An 18,573-nucleotide genomic window follows, 5' to 3' on the forward strand; every position below is an offset into this window, starting at 1 on the left:
AATGCCAGTCTTAAATTTTTAATTGTAGTCCATTAAAATAGTATTTTTGTAAATCTTTACACCACTGTTACTTTGTATTACATGGTTTGATGGTATTCCTACAGGAAGGGTCCTAGGCTGCATTAGAAGTGCTACAGCTAGCTGTTGCTGCTGCTATTTGCATTTGCAAACTAACATAGAATTCTTTGTAAATTAAAGATCTAGCAATCCTTGAAGGAAAACATGTTGTCTGCTGCTTTTCGTGCGAGAAGTTAAGACTAAGACCATCTTATGTTAAGAAATAATAGTTGTCCATTTTGCCCAAAAGCTATGGGCAATCTCGTGCGATATCATGAGACATTGCATTCCGATAATTCTCAGCTACTACCACACCAAATTATCGGTCAATAGCTGTAAAATTGACAAAGTTATAGCCATTTGATCTACTTTTAGGGTCAGCTGGCTGCGGTAGTCATCTTGAATCAAATTGACTCTGAGACTTAATGTGTTGTATATGCACATATAATAATTACTTTCTGCAAAATTCATTAAAATTTGCTCAGTGGTTCACAACATATTTCAGTGAGAGGCAGGCACACAAACACAAAAACATTATCGCCCGCCTTTGTTTGGTGGCCAGTGATTAAAATAACCTCGTAATGTGAAAAACTGACAGCAGTGTAAGGGCTTACAAAACAACGGCCTCATAAACAGCACTGAATTTTTTCGATATATGGGTCATTTTGAAACATCAGTCCACTCTGGTCCAGCTTCGGACTAGCTTTTAGCTCATCAACCCATCAGAGTAATACCCGTTTGTGGGACAACGTACAACAGGTAAGATATTTATTGTTCACAACCTTTCCACGAAACTCCATTCAAAAAGAATCTGACCTATCACTCTTCCCAGAGCACCAACATGTATGGATTTTAAAACTGGAAGTTGGAGGATCTACTTATTGGTTTTTATTTTATTTTAAACGGGGATGACTACATCAGCTGGGGGTACTTCAGTTGACTACAAATGGGTGGCTGTTCACCTAAACACAGTGAAGCCATTCAGCTGTGNGTGCCTCAGTCTGTATCCCGCTCTGCCTGACAGACAGAGGCAGCCCTCCTCTCCGCTTGCCTCCTCGTCGACCTGCCTCTCCGCCTTTTCTGTCTTCATTCAGCCTCTCTGTGCTCCTGACCTCCTGAGCCGAACAGCCACTCAGACATGGAGACCACAGGAGAGGACCGGCGCTTCTTCTGGAGCTCTCACCCTCGAAGGAGACACGCGAACTCACCGGGGAAATAAGGCGGTGCAGCCGGTAAAAAAAAAAGAAAAAGAAAAAGAAAAAAAAACAAGACAAAACAACAACAACAACAAAACGCTTCTTTTAATTACAGTGACAAACCCGACTGCGTCCCTCTTCTTCCTCTCCGCGAAAACACCCACCGACACAGATGCCCTGCTCGAGAAGTTCCGGAGAAACCGCGGATAAATCCTCCGAGTGCTCCTCAGTTTTCAAGAAGCGCTCCCCAGCTGCAGGTAATGAACGGCTCCGCGGAGCCCCGAAACTGTTGGCTGTGCTCGGGGTGAACGTCCGTGTCTGTCCGCCTGCCTGTCACCCGCTGGATATCTGGATATGCGTGTCTGTTTTAGGTCCAAATATGTGAGGCAGAAAGTGAACATTTTGTCCGAAGTGGGTGGGAAGGTGACTCACGCTGCTTCAAAAGGATGATTGGGAGCCATGTATTTACACTGCGCCCGTTTCTTTTATTTATTTTTTTAAAGATGGGTTTAAAAGACCCGCACACACACACATAGAGGAGGGTGCAGGCTATTTCATGAACGATTTGAGACACTCTCACAGCACTTCAGCTTGTGTCTGAGTGGTTTAACCAAACAGGATGTGAATGATGGGTGCCTGGGATGATGCAGCTTCTTCTTCATGGTTTTATTAATATTATTAATGGCCTATTATCCACTTCACTTCTATTATTCACTTCAGTAACTGACAAGCAGAACTGAACAATGGAGGTTTGGACTTATCATTTATGACTAAATATTTAGCATTGCCTGTAGCCTATTTATTTATTTCAGATGTGTCACTGCATTGCTTTTGTGTTGTCGTTTTGAGCTTTTTTTCCTGATTAAACCTCTGATTCTTCTTAGTGCTATAGGTGCTTCACAATTAATTAATTTATTTTATTTATTGTTTTGCTGGTTTCTGTCTAATTCATTTGTAAGACAGGACACATCATATTTTAAAGCTTGATGTTGCAGATTGAAAAGCTGAAAATATATCTTGTAGATCTGTGGTTTCCAACGTTGGAGTGGGGACCCCACTGTGGGTCTTGAGATGATTCCCAAGATATGATTGCTAATAGCCCATTTCTGTGATAATTGTTGTAATATATATATATATTTTAATACTACAGTTCTGTCTGTAGTCATAAATGGCCTAATATATGAGCTGTTAAGGCAACACAGTATTTATATACTTTACCCAGTGGTAACCTGGGTCCCAGGTCAAAGCCGCTAGTATTTTGTGGGTCGGAAGCTAAAAACTTTAGCAACCACTGCTGTAGATGTCAAGAGTCCTTGATGAAAGAGGTTCTTTTGACTCTCCTTTGTGTTGAACACTTAAAAGTGTGTTTTCAAGCAATGGTTCCCAACCTTTCAACTATTTACCTGCAAAATAAGGTGGAAGAAGCTTTTCACCCCAATAATTGTTGTTTGAAGCACATAAACATGTCTAGACCAGTTAGATGAGGACATTATGGCAACAAAAGCAGGTGATGTATTATGCAATTTTTAGCCATTTATGAGTACTGCTTCTATCTCTCAGTTATGGCAATTATTTGCAGTTGTGAATAATTTTTATATTTGCTTGATTGCTCGAGATCATCCCAGCACTTAACATTTTGAGACCCACGTTCTCTGATTTGGGAACCAGTGTTTTAAAGGTTTAAAACTCCCAGTCTTGGTATATTACAGAGGCAGTCTTATATTTAGTTGCAGTACAGATAACTAATCTGCTTCATGGTAAACATGATTGATATATTTTGTCTTTTTTTTTCTCAAATGTTTAATTTTTGAATTTTAGAAGGAAGAAAGAAATGTCTTAGCTTTAGATCAGTCTTCATATTTACCAGGTCAGTTAATCCACGAGCTCGGATGCATCACTCATGTGAAGCTCTTCTCTGAGCTGTTGTTTTCTTGCAGCAAGAGAAAGGGGGGATGGGGGTGGGGGGTTAGCTCAGCATACTGAGAATAGAAAGGATGTTTACTGGAAAAGATTTTAGGAATATTAACCTAATACCCTGACAAACTGCGTCATAAATGTATGAGGAATACTTGTGTTTTATTCTCCCTGAAAATGCAATGCTCATGCAGTGTTCGAAAATAAATATCATTTCTCCATTTCTAAATATCATTTCAACATGAGACAACTTTTAATGACTCGATGTGCTGCCACATCCTTTAGTGGGCTGCGGTGTCTTTAATTCTACCAAATTAACAATGGATTTAGGTCTACCTACCATTTTAGCACAGCTTTTTGAGTGACCTGAAAAGCAGCCTAACTGGTGCATTAGTGGCCTCGATTTGATTTAACTGCAATAAAAAGAAAAAAATTGTAGGCCATGCTAACTCATAGTGATTTATGTCCATCTTCCTCCTCTTGTTCTCTCGCTCTCTCGCTCGCTCTCTCATCCACTTTCACACACTCCACCCCTCTCTCCTCTCTGCTAGTATGCACTCACTCAAACTGTGTCTCATCGCATTTCATCACTCTCCGCCACTCTCTGCCCCTTTCTGCTTGTCTCCATCTCACATGCACACAAAAAGAGGCATACCAGCCCACGGCAATGTTGGATATTATTTGATGGGATCTGTGCTTTTACTGTACGTCTTGTGTCACAGTTTGACCGTTTGAGTTATTTTCTTAGCTCATTAGTCGATACCCTACATTTGCTCTGAGTTTGGTTGCCTGATCTACATGACAACCTCTTTAGCTTGAAAGCAAAATGTGTTTTAGGTTGCGTTTTGTATGGATTCACAGATAAATAGAACTTTCCGAACCCAATGGTATTTCAAGGGCAGGTCATTTCTGTTTTCCCTGTTTGCGCAGCAACTTTTTGCAGAATGATGGTATGCAGCTGAAGGCCATTTATAATGTATTGCACAGTCCTGTATTAAATATCTGCTCAGTCAGAGGGGCTAGATTACACCATATTGCATCAATGGAGGGATGAAGGCAGCATGGGGGGAAAGAAAAAAAATAATAATTTCCATCTTTCTGCAAAGAACTTGCCAGGAAGCTGTGACTTTTTGGAGCGTGTGTGGGCTCACTAATAATGAAGTCGGTGCTTTAATGTTGCTGCAGTAAATGTGAGTTATTATGAAGATGTCTTATATAGGAGGTCGGAGACAAAAAGTAGATGTCGCTGCTGCTGAAGTTCAAGGATAAAAGCATAAAAAGATGCCAGCGATCACATATCAACAGACTCCTCAGCTTAGGAAACAGATAAAGTGGCAGAAGTCTATATTTAAACCACCTCACCAGAGAGTTGTCGTCATTGCCACAGCTGTAAGCTACAAAAAGAAACCAAACCTTTCATATCTAAGTGTTTTTCACTTCTTTTAAACATATAGCATTTTAGAGATTCTTGTTTACCACAGACCTGTTGTTTCTGACAGGTTCATGTGAACAGCAAGTGCCTATTTTAGTGTCAGAGGAAGTAAACACTTATTTGTTTAACCTCCTAAGTAGGTTAGTTTGTCGCAACAAGCATCGATGTTGAAACAGAATAATGCGAATTAATCCCAAACAATCTCTTTTTTTGGCTCTTTGTCAGAGTTTTGTTTAAAATACCATGTCTGTGCAGAATTTAAAGCAAGCAGAATATCTAGTTTAATCTAGTGCAAGAATTTTAAGAGGGATCCTGTCAGAAAACTGGATATTCCAAAGCAAAAACCCAGAGATTTTGATGATGGGAGTGAGTGAAAGCAAAAATGGTTTGTCAGATTGTCACATTCATGTCCATCTTCTTGTTTCCTGTAATTAGCTAAGCTATTAAAGTGAGAATAGGTTATTTTTGGGAAACAACCATGTCACTGTCAAAGCTACTGTTCCTTATTTTGCCTGCATTTGTTTCTTATAAGTCAGATCTTAAACCTCCCACTGATTTCAGCAGAAACTTTCATTACTGTCTGTAGAGCACTCCCTCTTGAAGTGCCACACTTCTACCCTTAGAAATACAAGAGTGCAGTGCAGATGTATCTGACATGAACTTTTGACGTCAGTTAAAGCCTCCACTGCATGTCCAAAATACCCCACTATCCACTCTAATTACACCTTACGACTCACTTCCCCTGAGGCGACAGGCCAAGGAGAGAGTGCCAAACCCTCTTTTCACCTGCCCTGCAGCTCACAGTCATGCTACACATTCTGGACTGTTCAGGGCTAGTGAGGCTGGCACGGGCTCAAGCTAACCAGGGGGGAGCCTTACCACCCGGCCTGTTGTAATTCCACACACAACATGACTTGCTACTATCACTGGTGCAAAGCCAGAAAACACTCATTAACAGGAAAAAACAAAAAAATAATGGAATCACAAGCACATGGAATTCTGCAAAAGTATGGATCATCTGGGACTTTTTTTAAACTCTTAATGTTATTTAACTGATTAAATAATGAATATTTTGATAAATATGGTTAGTACTGTGTGCACAGTTAATGCACAAATATTCTGTAAAGATATGTACACATTTGTCACATCAGCGCTGGCAGGAACATGTGTAACAGCACTAATATTAACTTTAAAACTCAGACTTTACTTTGCACTTAACACATCATTAATCATGATTAATTGCAAGTTACCGTTAACATTTGAAATGTAAATATAACGTTCATATTGAAAATGTTATTCCAGTAATGTGATTATCCTCGTCACATATATTATAATACTTGGTATGTCCAGTGTTTACATTATGACCTGTCAAATAAATACTCAGCATTTGAATCAGTATCAGCCAATTAAACTCCTTGCAGATGAAGAAATGTTGGAATGTTCTGCTGCCCCAACACGGCACTCAGACAAATTTGTGGCAATTGCTTTGAGACCTGTCAACAACCTGAATATTACACTTCTCCGTGGGAATGTTGTGGATGGTTCTGCAGCCAAAACATAAATACAGCGCGTGAATAATGACAGACAATTTATCAGAACCTCAATCTACAGAAACAATATAAACAAAAAGATTTATGAGTGTCTCAGTGCCCAACACCAGACGGCACCTTTAGGAATTGGATATTTGTGTCTGTCACTAACCAAACAAAACTACACAAATCCACACGTACAACATGCACACAGCCATAGAGAGGACTGAGTATCTAACGGGATTCAAAAAGCTAAGGACTTTAGATGAATATTGTCTATTAATGACAAGACCAGCTGCTGAAAACACCTTCACTGATAAAACCGGGGTTCCAGGGATACATATGCATGACTTTGCTGATTCTGCTAGTTGTGTTCCTTCATTTGTTCCTTCAGTGGATCGGTGTAGAGGGGCAGGGAATGTGTTCTCGCAGTAAAGACCGTTTCTCATCCTCCGCCGTGGTTTCCCTTCGTAAACCTTTCCAAATAAAGCTGTGGTGGCAAAAACAGGCAACAGGATTGCCTCAAATGATTTTGTCAGGTGTTGTGCCTAAAAAAAATTGCACCTGCCTAGAAAAGTACAGAGGTGATTGGCGAACAGCTCAGTGTATTATTGCCTCCTTGTGGTATTGTTAGCAGCATCTTACTACCAGGAGCCAGGTGCAGAAATACAGCTGCCCGTGAAAGCGGCAGTCATGTTAACGATTCAGATTTGTGTACTTTACTGACAATCAAATATTTGAAGACCACTGTCCAGCCCTACTTTAGTCCTAGGTCATACGAACCAAGATATTTTGCAAAAGAAACCTTTCTGCTGCATTTTACTTCTCTTCCACGTGTAAATCAAGAAAAACTGAAAATAAACAAAAATGCTTTTTCGTCTTGAGCATATGCTAGAAACAACAACAATGATTTTTATTTTTTTTTTCCCCATTTTTTTTCTATCTCTGGCAAGATTCCCCCCCCCCCCAATTCTCGTGTCATTAAACTGTCATTGTTGGCTGGTTAATCATTGAGAGGAAATGGTCGACGTTTTGGAAGAATCAGATACTCTGCACAGAACTCTGTGTCGGTAATATCAATATTATCACCGTGTACTGGCTCGGCACGGACGTTTTTCAGAATTTCTGCATTCTCACCCGGACAAGGACATTTTTTTTTTTCCAAACAAAGAGAGAGCTATTTATTTAATAAAGATTCAGAGTAGTGGAGTTGAGGCCCTGTTGTGAGGACTAATCTGTGAAGATCAGCACAGGAGCTCATTCACTGTGTTATCCTACACATTTTCTTCTCTGCAAAGTTTTAAACTCTGTTGAAGCACAAAGCTAATGAGTCACTTTCTTCAAATCTAATGTGCATTCAAAATGAGGCACAAAACCCGACCTAAGGTCAGCAAAAGGATGAATGGTGTTCATTCTTTGGGCTTTAATTTCTTAGCAGGCAGCCTTACACACAGTTTCACAGTGTGTTTTGTCCCATTCACACCTAGAATTAAAATACTGTAACTGGATAGGACGTCCTGACATCCAATTTCTGGGTTATTGAATGGATAGGGTGTATTAAAATAGGCTTCTGAGTGAGCCCACATTGTAATCCAATCTTTAAACTGAAGCCAGAACAGCACTCAGAAAATATCCACTAGTTGTTCACTGAAGCTCGTGCCTTATCCAGCAAAGAAAGATCTGGATATGCACCAAAATCTATCGGCCTCCTTCTGCCCCATGTTTCACCTCTTCAACGAGTTGCATGAAGTTTGAGGTAAGAGGCTGACCTGTTAACAAACACTAGCTCAGGGCAGAGGAGGCAGTGCTGCTGCAGTGCTGCTGTATTGGCTCTGTTTCATCTTCCACTGCAAAGCTGAGAATGCTGCTTCTGCCTGTAGCCTTTGTTGGGCATGCTTGAGATAGTAGGTGGAGGCTGAAAGGGTAGAAGAAGACAAACAGGCCAAATGTAGAGGGGAATGAAACAAGATTCTGTAGGGACCTGGATTCAGTTCCTCAGGGCAACAGCAATGATTTTGTCTCTTTTAGTGCAGTGATCATTGAGACAGCTCTTATTTTTCAGCTATTTTGGCACATAGAAAGTCTGTTTTCTTTGAGTAGATTATGAGATTTTAACCTAATAGTGCCAGAACACCTATCACTCACCAGCAGAGTGTGAAGTGCTGCTATGCTTGAGCCAGTTTTTTTCTATTTGACTGTACTGTAAATGGTGTGTTTGTGTGTGACAGCAAATGGCATGTTATATGTATTTGCATGAGCGGAAGATTGTGCCTGATTGAAATGGAGAAGTCCCTTTGAAGAGTTTTTTTCTGTCTGTGCAATTGTTTTTTTTTTTACGCTCAGCCCTATGATAAGGAAGGTAAAAAGAAAAGAAAAGAACCAATTTTTTTCATGCAATTGCACACAGAGCAGTGGTGGAATTAGAATTACATATGACCTATTTACAACACTTGGGTGGTTTTTGTACAGAGCAGTAAATTCTTGTTTTCCTCCTTCCTCTTTTTTTTTTCTATTTTCTGCTTTTTTTTAATCCTCATTTTGTTTAGAATTTTCCTCTGCATCTACTCCCCCCCTTCACCAGTACCTTCCCACCCAGCATCTTTCTCCCTTTCTCTGACAACAAGGCTGTTCCACACTGAGGTCCACATTAAGATGCAAACCCCTGCTCTCTTCTTCTTTTTCCTCATTGGCCTTAATCCTTTCCTCCTTTCTGCAATGAATGATAGCCTCGGCAACTAGTCTCCTGTCTTTGGCAGTCACAAGACCGGCACTAAACACAACAATGGGGGAATAGCTGCAGTCAAGAGAAGTGTCTTGGTGAGAAGAGGTCAAACTGTCAGCTGCTCAGGAGCACAGACCTGGGAAGTTGGCAAAGAAAAAAGGTCCCTGTCAGGCGGCCACAGTGCAGGAACTGGAAGGTCAGTGCAAACCTTGTTAGGCACGGAGCAGGGAGGAGAAATGACAGGAAGAGTACGACTGGAAGTCTTTAAGACTCTCACTGTGGTTGAATTCAGGAATCCAGGGCAAATCAAGCAGCTCATTAGGTTTGATCCGTCCAGGTTAAATGTGTGAGACTGTGCAGTATGTGCAAAATAAGTGTCTATTCTGGGCTTTTAACCTCTTACACAACAAGTAGCTCGATTTTTGATAGAAGAAACATTCAGAATTCCAGCCTCCAAGCTATGTGTCTTTACCTATTGAGCAGTTTGTTTTCTTGGCAGCTACAGACTGGTTTTAGTGTGTAAAGGTGGTAAACATCTATGGCTCTAAAATAGTACTGTATATACACTTTTGTTTGTTTGTTTTAGGTTCCAATTACACTTTTCTAGCTATTTGTTTAAACAGATGTTGTTTTTTAGTGTAAAACTAAGTATTAAGTTACATGTATAAATAATAACAGTAATAATTTTCGGGGGGCTTTGTCCTTGTTTCTGACCATATTTGTGTGACATACAACATAGCTTTTTTAGGAGTGTGTGTGTGTGTGTGTGTGTGTGAGTGTGTGTGTGTGTGTGTGNGGGGGTAGAGCTTCTCTTTATTACAGAAAGTCATTACAGCTCCACTGCTAGTCGTCTCCAGTTTCCTCATAACTCGAGAGAATGGTTTTTTATTAGACGTGAGAACACTTTTCATCTGAACAGATACTCATTAAGGTGCAGGGTCCCCCACTGGAGAATTGAGGTGTGTGTGGGGTAGAAATTATAGGACACAAGAACGAGCAAAGAGGATGCTCACCATTCTGTTCAGTTTACTTCTTAAGCCTTCTTACAATTCCTCAGTAATTATCTTACAAGCACTCACTTATGTTGTGCTGAAATTAATAGATCTGCCTGCTGTCATTTAATTTCGCCTTTGGAACGCAGGCTGGCAAGTTTTCTCAGTGATAACTCATTGATTTTTTTATTTGGTTTGTGTTTAAACCTACCCATTTTTAAAATGAGTTGAACTAATAAAATGTTGTAGAAGGTGGGATGGAAAAGCCTAGAAAGCAGAACTGTGTACATATTTGGATTTATTTCTTCAATCTTGTCTCATATAATTTGTGCGAGAGGCACAAAAGAAAAATCGTGTAACAAAAACTACTACTGCTACTTTAAACACTTTTAAAAGAACCACAGCTTCAACAAAGTGCTGCACATGTAAAATCAAAGAACATTTAAAGCATAAAACAAAGAATAACAGCAGTTAAAACAACAATAAGATCAAAATGTAATAAGAAATAGGGGTTGAACGACTACATATTTTTTAAGGTCGACTACATCATGATAATAGTCGAGTCGATGTCGACTAGTCGCGGTGACGTCATAGTAAGCNTAGTGACGTAAGCGCAAAAACTCTTCACAACTACTTGGAGGCTTTATTAGCTATTTTCACGGCAAATATTGACCCCTAGCTAGGTTCGAAAAACTGTAGCAAATCTCTAAATCCTTCTCCGTGGACAGCAGCTAGTGGTCTCATGTCTTTGACAATGAAATTCACAAGCAAATTTGTGATTTGCTGCCGCCGGTGTCCTGTCACAGCTGGGCGTTTCATGAATGAAGTTACTGACAACTGACTGGATCGAGCCGGTTGTTCAGGAGCTAGCATTAGCGGATGCCTTTTCAAATGACTGTGCATCGCGGTCGTACTTTTGTTGTACTTCAGCACAGCTTTGCAGATTTTGCATGTTACGGTAGTTAAACCAGAAGAGTCATCTTTAGTGAAATATTTCCACACTGTTGACGAATTTCTACCTGTTTGACAAGATGCAGGCTTGTCCTCGATCTGTTTTGAAGACGCCATTTTGTAGCCAGTGTTCTGTCAGATCTGCTGTCAGACTGTCATACACTTCTGACAGCTGATCTGATGACACTTCTAAGCACGAAGTGTCATTCTTAGCACGAACTCACGGCTATATATATGTCAGACAAGTATACACTGTCATTACCAACTACAGGCTTTTATTTAATCAGCAGCTGTCATTACCACAGATCTTTATTTAATCAGCAACATAACATCATAATGTATTAGTTAGATCGTCGTGACAAAGACACTCGCGAGCCGGCTAAGTGACATCCTTAGCGGGAAGGGGGCGAGTTTTAGACGGCTCGTATTTTGTAGTTGACTGCAGCTGCAACTCCATCTCCTTTTAAAAACACTGTAAAACCACAAATATGCATCCATCTACATATCATTTAAACTAATGTATTAACTTATTTTTCTTGTGTCTTGTGACGTATACTGTGCTGTCAGATCAGCACAGGCTGTCACCACCGGCAATCACATGACTGCGACTAGTCGACATGAAATGTAAAAACTCGCGAGACGTCCTAGAGTCGACTAGTCGACTAGTCGACTAATTGGTTCAACCCCTAATAAGAAATAGTTCAGATCTTTTTCAGGTGGGCCTTGCTATGAACAACTAATATTTTACCTGTTGTAGAGAGTTTAATGAAAGGTCTCAGTTTGGATAAATAGAGTTTATTTATGACCATACTGAAGAGCTAATGGCTAGTCCAACCGGGGCCTCTGTTAGCAGAGGCACATGCATTTTGGTGTTGCCGAGGTAAACAACTTCCCATTTTCTCAAAGTTTCCTCAGCCATATCTGACGTAAGATGAACAAACGTAGTTCTTTACTTCAACGGCAGCAGGATAATGGTTTCAGCTCATGTACAACACAATGTGTAGTTGACCCATAGGCAGCTCTCAGATGTTCCTGGAGAGTATAACTAGTTTTCTTCCGGCCATTGAACAGTCGGAATTTAATTATGGGCTGAAATGTGTCACTGAAGAAAGTCTGTGGAATGAATATGTTTCCTTTACTGAAAGCAGAACTAATATTGTTAGAGCTCAACTGTCTGCTCTTTAAAACTTACGGGCGTATTTAATATAAGTTGTTTGTATCACTTATATTGCATTCTCCACAGGGGAAATAACAAAGTTCGGGACAAATTATTGGCACTAAAAAAAAAGCCAAGCTACAAAACAAAATTACTTGACATAATGGTGATTGAGCTGTCTCTGTTTGTTTGCTCGTGTTACATAAGACACAGTTAGGTTGTAAAGGGACTCTGATTAGACTGTGCAGCACTCCAGAGCGATTGGTTGTATCATTTCTGATTCAAACCACAGCGTTTGTCTTCCTATGAGAGCAGCAGAAGGTCAGAATAATAAAGAGTTGTTGTTTCTGTATCACTCGTGAATAGGCAATATGAATATGCGTAGTTGCTTGCTTTTATTCACACTATAGTTGCGTTTGTGTGGTTTGCACACAGTTTGAACGCCAAGTTTACACTAAAAATAAATCATTCCTGATTCCAGTCTCACATTCACTGCTCCATTTTTAGATTTTTTTTCCCCCCAATACATTTGTTCTATGCTCGCTTATTTCTCTGCTTTCTTCAAGTTTCTTTTTTATTTTCGCTGTATTTGTGAAACTATTTGACGTGCCCTTATATTTTAAATATTAATAAACCCACTTTGCCTTTCAATATAAGTTGTTTTGGAGTAAGTGGCGGAGTCCTCTACAGCACAGATCCTCTGATGACTCATACATCATGACGCTGAGCGAGAAGGAAAACAGAAAAAGGAGGAAAGTGGGGATCACACTGAGACCGGTGGGTTGAAATCTTAGGTTTGGGGATGCAGATGAACAAAGATGAGCATTCGAGACATTTCAATATATACTTTATGTGGCTTTATAAAATATCAAACGTTTCTTCAGGCATTGAATATATTCCTGACATTATTCTCGGTTACATATTAATGCATTCTTTCTGCGGAAATAATCCCTCTATATCCTAAAATACTCTCCATGTAACTATATTTTGCTCCCTCCTGACTCACAGCGGCGTGTTTCTCTGAGTGGGAGACGTTCAGGTTCCTGGGTGACCTGACCCTGAAGTTGACAGTGGACACTTGGTATTATAACGTGTTTGCACACTTGTCTTTAGTTTCCTGTGAACAGATGTTACTTCCCCTCTCTGTTGTAAACACGTTGCAGTCAAGCTCAGCAAACATGTCACTAGTAGGTTCATTGTTATTTATGACTATAATATTAATTGGTAATATTTCTGCTAAGTGTCCTGGGCACCTTATGCAGCCTTAGTTAAAAAACTGAAGTCAAAATCCTCTGATATTTTTGTGGGATGATTTTTAGCTTTGATAGCAGCACATCTTCCCTGTGGCATCACTTTGATGAGCTTAATCTTTATTTCTGTAGAGTGGCATTTATTTCTTTTTCTTCATTTCTCTTGGGAATGTGAAAACTTTCTTACTTTAACTTTCAAACGTTTTTATGAGCTTTACTTATTTTTAAAATTAGAGTTCACCAAACATTTTTTTCCAAGTATCATAATTAATTATTTCTTCCAACCACATTTCTGTCTCAGTGATCATTGCTTTCTGGTAGTTTTCCAGGTTTTAATATTGTGTTGGACAGTTCTTCACCCAAATTTAGTTGTGCCTCCTTATTTATTTTGTTTGCTTGAAGCAGACCAACAAATTTTATCATTCTGAAACAAAGATGAATGGGTCCGACCTTTCACTTTGAATTTTGAACTTTTAAAGGGCAAACATTTGTTGTTGTTGAATGCTTTACCCAAAACTCTTAAAGCAGTCCACCCATGTGCCTAAACTCACCTCCTTAAGTTCTTATGGATCAATCCATCTGTGGAGAAATTTGTCTTTGGTTGATTAGATTCTTTTTCTGTCTTTCACCTGCTTTCTTTAAACCCTGGCTGTTAAATGGCCTTGATGAATTGTTTTCTCAATACTCTGAGTTTTTTTCCTGCTTTGATTTATTTTTTTATCTTTTCCATGTACCTTCTAACTAGAAGACGAAGAAACCCGTAGACTACAAAAGAAGACTTAGGAAAACCTGAACTGTGAGCTCATTTCCTCAAGACTTCATGTAAAGTTTTCCTGTGTTACATTAAAGCACCCGTTTTAAGGAGGAGAAGTAGTTGCAGCTTGATTTCAGACAATCAAGAAGTAAAATTTAGATGCTATGATGGTACTATGGTCCCAAAGCTGTGGAGCCCCAAATTAAAAAATGAACACAATCTCATCTCTTCTCAGTAGCAGATCCAAAGTTCTCTTTTAGTCTGTGAGATCTCTGTGAAGTCATGATAAATTAGCATAACATATTTACCAGACCTTTTTTGATCAGCCTCAATGGCAAACAAACATAATTATATTAATAAATATTAGCAGGGTAATATAGTAAAGAATGTAAATAAAAATTAGTAGTATGCTTACCTGATATCAGAATGCTTGTCATTCTCAGTCTGTCAGCTTCTTGATGTTAGCATTCACAGCAGCAGATATACTGATGTGTGAATATGTAAAATACCTGCAGCAGATAGGCAAACACAGATTACAGCTCTGTCGAGCACCTCGTAATGATCTTTAAACTACAGCTTAAAGAAATACGCTTCCTGTTTTTGTTTTTTTACCTAAAAGAAAAACTACGACTTGAGCTTCCCGAATAACTCCACCAACTCACAGCCACCCATTATGTGCTCACCTCTCTGCAACCTTAGCTCGTGGATCATGCAATTTATCCAATCACAGCAGATTAACGCGGTTATCTAAGCCAGTAAAACCACGAGTTGTTTCTGATTGAATGATCTGATGTGGTTTTAGCTGATATAAGAACAGTGAAGCTTATTATGGCTTCTTTTTTTTCCTGCAGTTGTGCAATAGCTTCGCATCACGAGCAAACTCAGGTTAACTTTACTCTCCCTCTTGTCACGTCGGGTCACTTGTCATTGTGTTTGTGAGGTTTCAAAGCAAGGGACGAGCTCTCTGAATTGCAGCACTAATTATATTACTCAATAATTTTCCTGCAGAGATGGAAGTTAAGAAAAGGTTCTGATAATTATCTATTTGATAGATTAGTTGCAGTAAGGGATATATGCTAATTAGCACGCTATATCAAACTGAAAGGGTTTTGCTCTCACTGGTCATTATCATAAATTTTTGAATTTATGGCACTCTGTGCTGCAGTGACCGTCAACAGCTCATTTAATTATTAATAAATCAACATATAGTCATTATTTTCGCTCGCTCACATGATCAAACCTGATTTAGACACTGGCACAGCAAGAAACCCTGCTGCAGAGTGGACTAGTATCACTCATAATCTTAAGCTCATTTGGATGTGAAATGTGTTGTAGTGCAAGAGACTGCAGTTCAAACCCAGACTTGAGCAGACAGTGCTTCATTTTCCTTCCCAGTCTTGGCTTACTCTGATTTTTACATTTCCAGTGAGGTTGTTCTGCAGCTGAAGCAGGGGTGATCTGCTGAGTAAGCTGCAGTCTTGTTAACTGTTTAAATAGTTTTGTGTCTAATATTTGCCACACTCAAGTGAAAGTAGATAAAGTGTTTGGGTTTTTTTTTTTTTTTGCTTGTTTTTTGTTCTCTCTATTTAAAATAAATTGACAACTGAGCTTTTACCAGCTGCATTATTAACGGGGACTACAGGCTCGTTTCAGAAGCTTCTAATTATTGGAAGAATACAAGTCAAGTTTGCTGAAGCAAAAATGAAGCCAAAACTGAAAATAGTTTATTTCATTTTATGTGTCAGACATCCTCCTATGTTTTGTAAATCTGCTCAGTATTTTTAGTTTTGTTTAAATTATGACAGCTTTTACCTTTCTAGCCTTTTGGACCCGATTATATCAGATTAATGCACAACAAAAGTTTATGATTTCAGTACACCCATGTGAACTGATGCAAACCTTCACAATGAACCAGAAATAAAAAAGGTGACATGGTTAATATGAATTATGTTTAACTCTAATTCTGTACATGTAGACAATGAATTCAGCTGAAACAGACCTACACATTTCCCTTTAATATTTACTGTACAAACAGTTACACACTGAAGACTTTAATCCTAAAAAGCAGGTTTAGGGATGTTTATTTGCAATGGTCACAACAGATGAATTCTGTTCAAGTTTTAGCATTTACTGCTCCATACGTGGAACACGTCCAACATTGCTTGTTAAAGTTAATTAGTTCTTTTGTTGGTTCTGGTAAAGCCCAGAGATAAGGGTACATTTGTTGGAGCAGACCAGCAGAGGTGCAGCAGAAAAACGTTCAGGTGGCTCCAATTTATCTCATCGGGATGAGGAAAAAGAGTAAAATGAGGACAAGGACAGAATCCTGGACATTTAATGTGTATGTGTTATAGTTAGTGGTTTCAAGGGTAAGGAAGGCCTGCAGCTGCTGTGTGGTGTGATCTTTTGGATCTCTTATTAGACATATGTGGAGCAACATTTTGGAATGTGAAAAAAAAGGAGAAGCAAAATCTTATTAGGAAAACTGTGTCCCTTGAGCAAATTTTATTAATGATCGTTGCTCTACAGTTTCAGAAGATAAATCAGTTCATATAACTGTAAGATCGACCACTTCTCAGACTGACAAAAAATCCTGTTTTCTTCTTCACTCATTTATGACACTATAAGAGCAAATATTTTGCTCTCCATCTAGACTCAAGATGACTTTATTAAAGTTGATGTCTCAGCAGATGCACCTTTTGGTCCTGGTTATCTTGCTTTTATCAGTAAACGATAGAAGAAACAAGAAAGTAATAAAAGCCACACACTAAACGAAAAAAATTAACACTTACAGACAAGTGCTGGCTTGTTCACTTGGCATTATGCAATAAAGACTGATCTAAACTTTTTACCACATTGGACTGATTAATTTGATTTCACAACTTTAACACGTCTTGTCTTTTTTCTGAAGATGATCACACAGAACTACAATCATATTATTGTTTTCTGTCTAACCTTTAAAGCACTTTGTTTCACTAATGGTTGGAAATAATATGCTAAATAAAGCTTTTAACTTTGTTCTAATATAAACCTTGAAAATATTCACAATATTATTTCAACCTGGAGAGACTCACGACAAAGAGAAGCTGCAATTAAATGGTTTTATTTGACATGAATTACATAAGATATTTGGCGCTCAGACCTCGGCGGAAGACGCGAGTGTCGACAATAGCAATGCGCTTCGAGGAGAAGCTCAGGTTGAGCATTAGAGGCGTCTTCCCCGGGCTGGACACTGGTGGTGGAGGTCGAAGAGGGGAAGGAAGCTTGAGGGAGCTGGGAAACTGGGGGTGGAGNTTAAACAAAGGCTTGCTCGCTGATTGGATACGCTGGAGGCGCGGTCGGATGCTGATAGGCTGAGATGGAGGCGCGGTCTGATGCTGATAGGCTGAGATGGAGGCGCGGTCTGATGCTGATAGGCTGGAGTGGAGGTGCTCGACGCAGCGATTAGATGCAGGTGAGGCTGAAGCAGGTCTTCCAGTCTGAATTTATGCCTAGGCTTCATTTACTTTATTTTATTTATTGATTGATTACTTGTTTCCTTAGTAAATTAAAGTGTATTTGTTGTGTAAATGTATGTTTGATAAGACTGAAAGAGTAGGGTTTTTTTTTCCAACGTTGCTTTTGTCTTTAATATATTTTCTTTATATTTGTATTTAATTGTACTTTGTGTTTCCCAGCTCAGGGACTAATGATGGAAATTACCCAGTTAAATTAGACACATCTCTTTAGTGGTTATGCACACTGTCCTGAAAATAAACCAGTCTTGACTTGACTGGACTAGTTGAAAGGCAATTCATTATGCTTATTAACCATAACTAAGCGGCTTTAGTGTCTAAACCCAGCAAGTTGCCTAATCAAACATTTAACCCAAATATACAGCGAGTGAAAATTTAAATCCTTAAATCCTTTTTTATGATAAAAGTGTAAAGCATAAAAAAACAAATAAGAAACAAAGATCCACTTTGTTGACCGACAAACTTCTGCCCACCCTGCTGCCTTGGGCCTCCACCATCCCCTCCTGCCTCCTAAAGCAAACTTTGCTCCATTAGGAGTCAGAGACAGAACTGATTTCAAGTAAATTATTTTGCAATCTTGTTTTAACTTCTCATTGACTAGATAAGTTTTAATTTAAATGCTGACTATATCTGCTCCAGCTGCTGAAGCTGCTCCTAAGGCTCCCTTCACACTGGATGATGACCTCACTACACTCTCCACAACCTACTGGATTGTGGCAATTTTGGAAAACCTTCTGGGTTAAGGCAATCATAATGTTTCTATACTCTTAATATTTCCAAATAGGTTTTCTTGGCTGTTATCCACATCACTGAGATGCTCCCCTGCATCTTCCACACGCTTTAAACATTAGCAGCACAGTCCCATGAGAACGCGACCACATACGCCCACAATCACACCATGCCCCGAGCCGCAAACTTACAGGACTCCCTCGGACCGTGCATGAAGATGACGTTCCAGCGGTGCTTGAGAAGGTCTGAATCGATGTGCTGCACTCAGCTCTCCTATTAAATAAAAAGATTTGAGCTTTTACACACCGACAAAGAGAATATTACTACTGAGTACATCATTAACATTTCCAGTGCTGTGTGATGCATGCTTTATGTC

The 18,573-nt window shown here is 39.3% G+C and overlaps 1 protein-coding gene across 9 annotated transcripts in view; it reads left to right on the forward strand.

Moving 5' to 3' along the window:
* The first annotated feature begins 1,070 nt into the window (after positions 1-1,070).
* Positions 1,071-18,573, forward strand: part of dlgap4b (discs, large (Drosophila) homolog-associated protein 4b) — a 108,313-nt gene continuing 90,810 nt past the window's right edge. For 8 of the 9 annotated variants that reach the window (XM_017422874.3, XM_025007343.2, XM_017422878.3 and 5 more), the window contains exons 1-2: positions 1,071-1,289; positions 1,369-1,510. The gene's annotated coding sequence lies outside the window, so the exon portion shown is untranslated. Of the gene's footprint in view, positions 1,290-1,324; positions 1,511-18,573 lie in introns of those variants that run through there. The other variant, XM_017422873.3, reaches the window with a different exon arrangement.

Source organism: Kryptolebias marmoratus, linkage group LG4, assembly GCF_001649575.2.
Source record: "Kryptolebias marmoratus isolate JLee-2015 linkage group LG4, ASM164957v2, whole genome shotgun sequence".
NCBI lineage: Eukaryota > Metazoa > Chordata > Actinopteri > Cyprinodontiformes > Rivulidae > Kryptolebias > Kryptolebias marmoratus.